The following is a 6000-nucleotide window of genomic DNA, read 5'->3' as shown; positions in this document are numbered from 1 at the left end:
GAATTTCTGAGGGGCGGTGCTGCGGCACAGTCTCCCGGAAGTGGGATATTTATTATAATAAAAAGTAAAAAAATAATGCATTTTTTTTAGGGCTGTGCAAATTAACTTTTAATTAATCGATTAATCTTTAATTTTTTTGATCGATCAAAATCTTTTTGATCGATTAAAATTCTTTTGATTGGTACTCACCTCTCCGCCGGCTTCTGGGCCTTCAGGGAGTTCCGTCGGAGATCCAGTAACGTCACGGACACCGGCGGGGCTTGCCGTGTCCATCCTTTGCTGTGCCTTCATATCAGCATGCCAGCGGGACCTTACTATCTGCCACATGCAAGGGCTGTTACACTTCCCTCTATCAACCTGGGATTCTACAACCATCCACTGGAAGTTGTGATAGTTCCCTTCACGGGACATCTACATGCCGACGGACTGATGTTAACCTCTCCTCATCTGGATTCAGCAGTGGTATCGTTGTACACATTTTTATACCAGTCTCATACTTAGCTACATGTTTTTATGACTGCTTTTGGTACCGTTTGGTATTAATCACACCATTTTTACAGTTTATGTAGCTACATCGATTTTATCTCCAGTGCAATATTTATTTGGTTACCTACTTGAAGACTATAAAAGTTTTAATGCTATTTCCATCGAGCGCTGCCTTTGTGTGTTTTTTGTATCCTGCTATCCATTTTTCCAGTGGTTGGAAGCTGCACTGGGAATCAGCCTGCAAGGAGATCAGCTAAAAGTAGTTGGATCTGAATGTGCGTTATAATTAATCGAAATTAGTCGATTAATCGATTAAAAAGCAGACGCAATTCTGGCAGTAAAGGAGGCCTTGGAAGAAAAATCTTCATTACCCCAGGCCCAAATTGGATATTTGGTGAAGGGTCTTAAAATAGCTATGGGAAACAACTACTTCTGGGCCCAGGGAGACTTCTACAAGCAAATCAAAGGAGTCGCAATGGGCGCCAGGTATGCCCCCAGTGTAGCTAATCTGGTACTTAACAGATGGGAGGAAGAGACCATTTTTAAGGACAATGTTACATCGCTTATATATTACCGAAGGTATATAGACGATATTTTACTATTCTGGGAAGGTCCCCAAGCATCATTGGAACAATTTTTATCCAAAATGAATACCAACAACTACGGTCTCAGTTTCACAGCAGAGTCCAGTAAGACTTCCAGACATTTTTTGGACCTTACGCTAACGAAAAAGGGCAGCCGGGTCCTCACAAAAACGTATTTTAAACCAACGGACCGCAACGGATTCGTGCCTATTTCAAGTTGCCATCACCCAAAATGGCTGGGTGCTATACCAAAAGGGCAATACATGAGGATCCGTCGAAACTGCGATGATGTTGCGGATTTTGAACTACAAGCCGCAATATTAACTGAGAAGTTTATAGAAAAAGGTTATACCAAAAATGCATTGTGGAAAACGCAGCAAGAAGTCTTGGCAATGGATAGGGAGTCCCTCTTGGAAACTAGAGTGAGACCCCCCAGAAAAGAAGATGTACCTTTTATATCAGGTTACCACAGGCAATATAGAAGTGTGGAAAAAATTGTCAAAGAGTTTTGGCCTATACTTTTAAAAGACATGGATTTGGTCAAAATCCTGCCGAAACATCCCACCTTTATCTATAAGAAAGCACCAGGCCTGAGAAATATGGTAGCCACCAATGTCCCAGATCCTCCAGAAAAGCCACACACTTTCCTGGACGGATCCAGCTTCCACTACTGCACCCGTTGCAGATCCTGTAAGAAAACAAAAAGGCAAGGAAAAAAGATCAGTAAGTTCACGTCCAGTGTAACTGGACAAGAATTCACTATCAAACCATTGATAACATGCCATTCCAAATTTGTAACGTACGTCCTAGAATGTCCGTGCACTCTGCAATACGTGGGCCGGACTACCCGCGAACTTAAAGTCAGAATAAACGAACACGTGGCCAATATAATTAAAGGGTACCCAGAACACAGCGTGTCTAAGCATTTTGACTTGTACCACAACAGGGACCCGAGTCTGTTAAAATTCTATGGAATTGATAGGATTACCAAACATTGGCGTGGTACTGACCTTACTAAGGCAGTATCTCAGAACGAGACTCAATGGATACATCGTCTAAGGACTATGCGACCACTAGGGCTCAATATAGAGCTCGACCTTAATTGTTTTTTAACTGATGCGTGAACGGCAGACCTATGGGGTGAGCAAACAAACAGTTTAGTGCATCATTCCATACACACACCCAGAGGACTTTGGGAGATCCCCACTCCAAGGGGCTGGGCAGTTTGCATATCACCCATCGGTCAACCCATCTTGAATTGGGCTCACACAAAACAAAAGGGTAGAGGGAAACCACACATTCCTTGCACCACCTGAGCCTTGGAGTGTAGAATTTTGATTGTTTTACAACTAAAGTTACATACACACTCCTTGTACTACTCGAGTAGGATTGTATAATTTTTATTATTTTATAACCTATTTTAACTAATTTACAGGCTACGCAAATGGCACACATATTAAATAATAATATAACTGGGAGAACTAAAAACGCACTGCATCTAGATGGATTTAGAATACTGGTGCTATTTTGCACAATACCACATAACCCCTCTAGATGGCGCACAGAACACTATGGACCCATTGCATAGCATATTAAAAATGCCAGAGTTTTAAACAAATTCAACACGTCCAAATAAGAATTCAAAGATACATTTCAGGTATTTTAAGCAGCGAGCAGATACATGTATGTATTGATTTATGATTGGAGACAGTTTGCACAGCCATAATGTGTTTAATATGTGAGCTTTGGTAACTGGGACAGAGGCTGTCACATGATCCGATTGCCCCTCCCACAGGCTGATAAACAGACCTATATAATAGATGTCTGTTGCGTGTGCTGGATACGCTTCCTGAAGACGGTTTAACTGAAACGTGACGTCGAGGCGGTATCCGAGCGCACACGCATAGCCACGCACTTCCGGTCTCACTGGTTGATGGACAACTAGCGGTGGAACGCACGCTAGTGGACCAGGACGCGGCCATCTCTTATCTTGTCTTACTATCCCCACCACCTACAGCCACAGTGCCGGGAACGGGCACCAGCAACAGTAAGAGGCCATTTGGCATTGTAATTTTAACTTTTGTATATTAAATGGTTTTACACTATGGTGGTATCTCTTCTCCTTTCTTGGTACACCATTTGCTGCAATCGCTGACATTGGAATCCAATGAGACCCTGCTGATCCTCATTTAAAACAAGCCTGATCGACCATATTTTAAGTAATCTGGTCAACACCGTGTGGTAAGGAGCCATCCATTATTATTCTGGTGACCTATAGGTGAAGGCGGATCACTTCTATCTCGCACTTTGGCTATTTTGAAGATTCACAAGCACTTTAGCATTTGCACTTTTCCCTGCGATTTGGGATTGGATTATTTGCATTTTGCACCTGGACTTGATACAACACTGGATCCATTTTGCACTTAACTATTTATTTGCTGGACATTCTTTTAAATTTTTTTTTTTTTTTTTTTATATATATTTTATTTATTTTCCACAGCATTTGGCACTATTGTACTTATAGAGTTTAGACTATAATCTGTTTGGTTTTTCACATAGATTTGGGTACACAGTTACACTGTGTACTACTCAAACGCACATTGTGACACGCATCCACTATTTTGATATAGCGCCCCTCACCTCACTATGCAATATTTATTTGGTTACCTACTTGAAGACTATAAAAGTTTTAATGCTATTCCCATCGAGCGCTACCTTTGTGAGTTTTTTGTATCCTGCTATCCATTTTTCCAGTGGTTGGAAGCTGCACTGGGAATCAGCCTGCAAGGAGATCAGCTAAAAGTAGTTGGATCTGAATGTGCGTTATAATTAATCGAAATTAGTCGATTAATCGATTAAAAAAAAACGATTAATCGAACAGAAAAATTTTGATCAGTAACAGCCCTAATTTTTTTCAAAATTGTCGTTCTATTTTTGTTCAAATACCACCAAAAGAAAGCTCTATTTGTGGAAAAAAAAGGACGCCAATTTTGTTTGGGAGCCACGTCGCACGACCGCGCAATTGTCGGTTAAAGCGACGCAGTGCCGAATCGAAAAAAGGGGCAAGGGCCTTAACCTGCATAATGGTCCGGGTCTTATGTGGTTAATACTATTCATTGTTAGGTTTGATCACTTTGCTATTTGCACAGGTTTGGGTTGTTTCTCTGACAACTTTCTTCATTTACACTTTTTCATTATTACTGATAATGGGTTAAGCTGCTTTCTAGTGTTTTTACTCTTGTATGCTTGACTGGGTCTATGCAGATGTGCTCATTTGTGCCACACATTTGAATAATCCATAAGAGAATGTCAACTGGACAATGCCCATCACCTAAGCGTAGAGGGCTTCCATTGTAACCTTACCTGACAAATCCTTTCTGCTATCTGACACCTGCTGTGCCTGTCTTGCCTTTGGCTCCCTCTTTCTCCATGCAGAAGTGCCTCAAGCTCGGTGACCTTTCTGCTGTTTGAAGAAAAATACCCCTTTTCTCTTCTTTGTTTTTCTCTAAATATTTTGCAAATGTCATTTGCCTTTTGAAGGCTCTACTATCTGCATATTAAACTTCCTCTTCCATGAAATTTAGTAAGCTAGAAAATATAACTTCAGGTGGAAATTTATGTTGTAGTTTACTAAATAACCAAAGATTAGAGTTATATACAAAATTAGTGATACGACACTTAGCCGTGGCCAACACGTGGAAAGACCCGATGGTATCACCTTCTATCTGGTCTACCTGTTTTGATGATTGTAGTGTCTCTAGATAACTTCAGAGATGTGCAGGCAACCATGACACTCTGTTCTTGGAGGAAAAGTGGTTCTGAGTAATTGGATTTCTTAAGCCAATTCTTATTGATCCACTAAGAAAAGAAGAGCAACAAGGGTCATATGGATGTATTACTATAAAATAGGTCATTAGGTGGTAAAACTGTACATACCGTATTTATCGGCATATAACGCGCACTTTTTTCCCCTTAAAATTAGGGGAAAATCATGGGTGTGCGTTATACGCCGATCCCTGTTGTCTCTGAGCGCCGCCGACAGTGTACTGCGCGCTCGGCCACGCTCGGCTCCGCCCGCAGGCCCGCAAGAGAAGCCGACATAGACCGAGCCGAGTGTACTGCGCACTCGGCTAGGCTCGGCCACGCTTGGCTCAGCCCACAGGACCGCAAGAGAAGCCAAGAGAAGCCGACATAGACCGAGCCGAGCCTAGTGTACTGCGCACTCGGCTAGGCTCAGCCACGCTTGGTTCCGCCCGCAGGACCGCGAGAGAAGCCGACATAGACCGAGCCGAGCCGAGTGTACTGCACACTCGGCTAGGCTCGGCCACACTCGGCTCCACCCGCAGGACACAGGAAATCCGGCAAGACAGCAGATGGACACCTCCAAAGCCGCAGATAGACACCCACAAGGCTGGATGTGCCGCAGACGGACGCCGGACAAGGCCGCCGATGGACGCCAGGCAAGACAGCAGACGGACACCGAAAAATGTACGTTTTTTTTTCCCTTAACTTTCCCTTCTAAGTTTGGGGTGCGCGTTATATGCTGGCGCGCGGTATACACAGATAAATACGGTACATAAAACAATTGCTGATTGTATTATGACATGACAACCTTTGTCAGTTTATGGATTAGCTATTGTGTGGGAAGCAGATTATTCCAGCTAATTACCTGAGAACACCAAACGCGGAGGAGCTTGTTAGCCGGCCAGGAAGTTTTAGAATGAATCAGTCTAGTTTATACAACAATCATAACCTAATTTCCATTCCTGTGAAATACATTAAATGAAAGTGTATTTAAAAGTGATGGAGATTTTCCAGTGAAAGGATGTCATCTATTGCTTTTTCTTAACTCTTTTTTTTTAAGGATCACTCCTAAAGCTGACCATAGACATACTGTAATGCCGCGTACACACGATCGGTCAATCCGATG

This window comes from Rana temporaria, chromosome 8 (assembly GCF_905171775.1).
Source record: "Rana temporaria chromosome 8, aRanTem1.1, whole genome shotgun sequence".
NCBI classification, from domain to species: domain Eukaryota; kingdom Metazoa; phylum Chordata; class Amphibia; order Anura; family Ranidae; genus Rana; species Rana temporaria.
The sequence above is the reverse complement of the archived record's forward strand: the minus strand, read 5'-3'. Positions refer to the sequence as shown.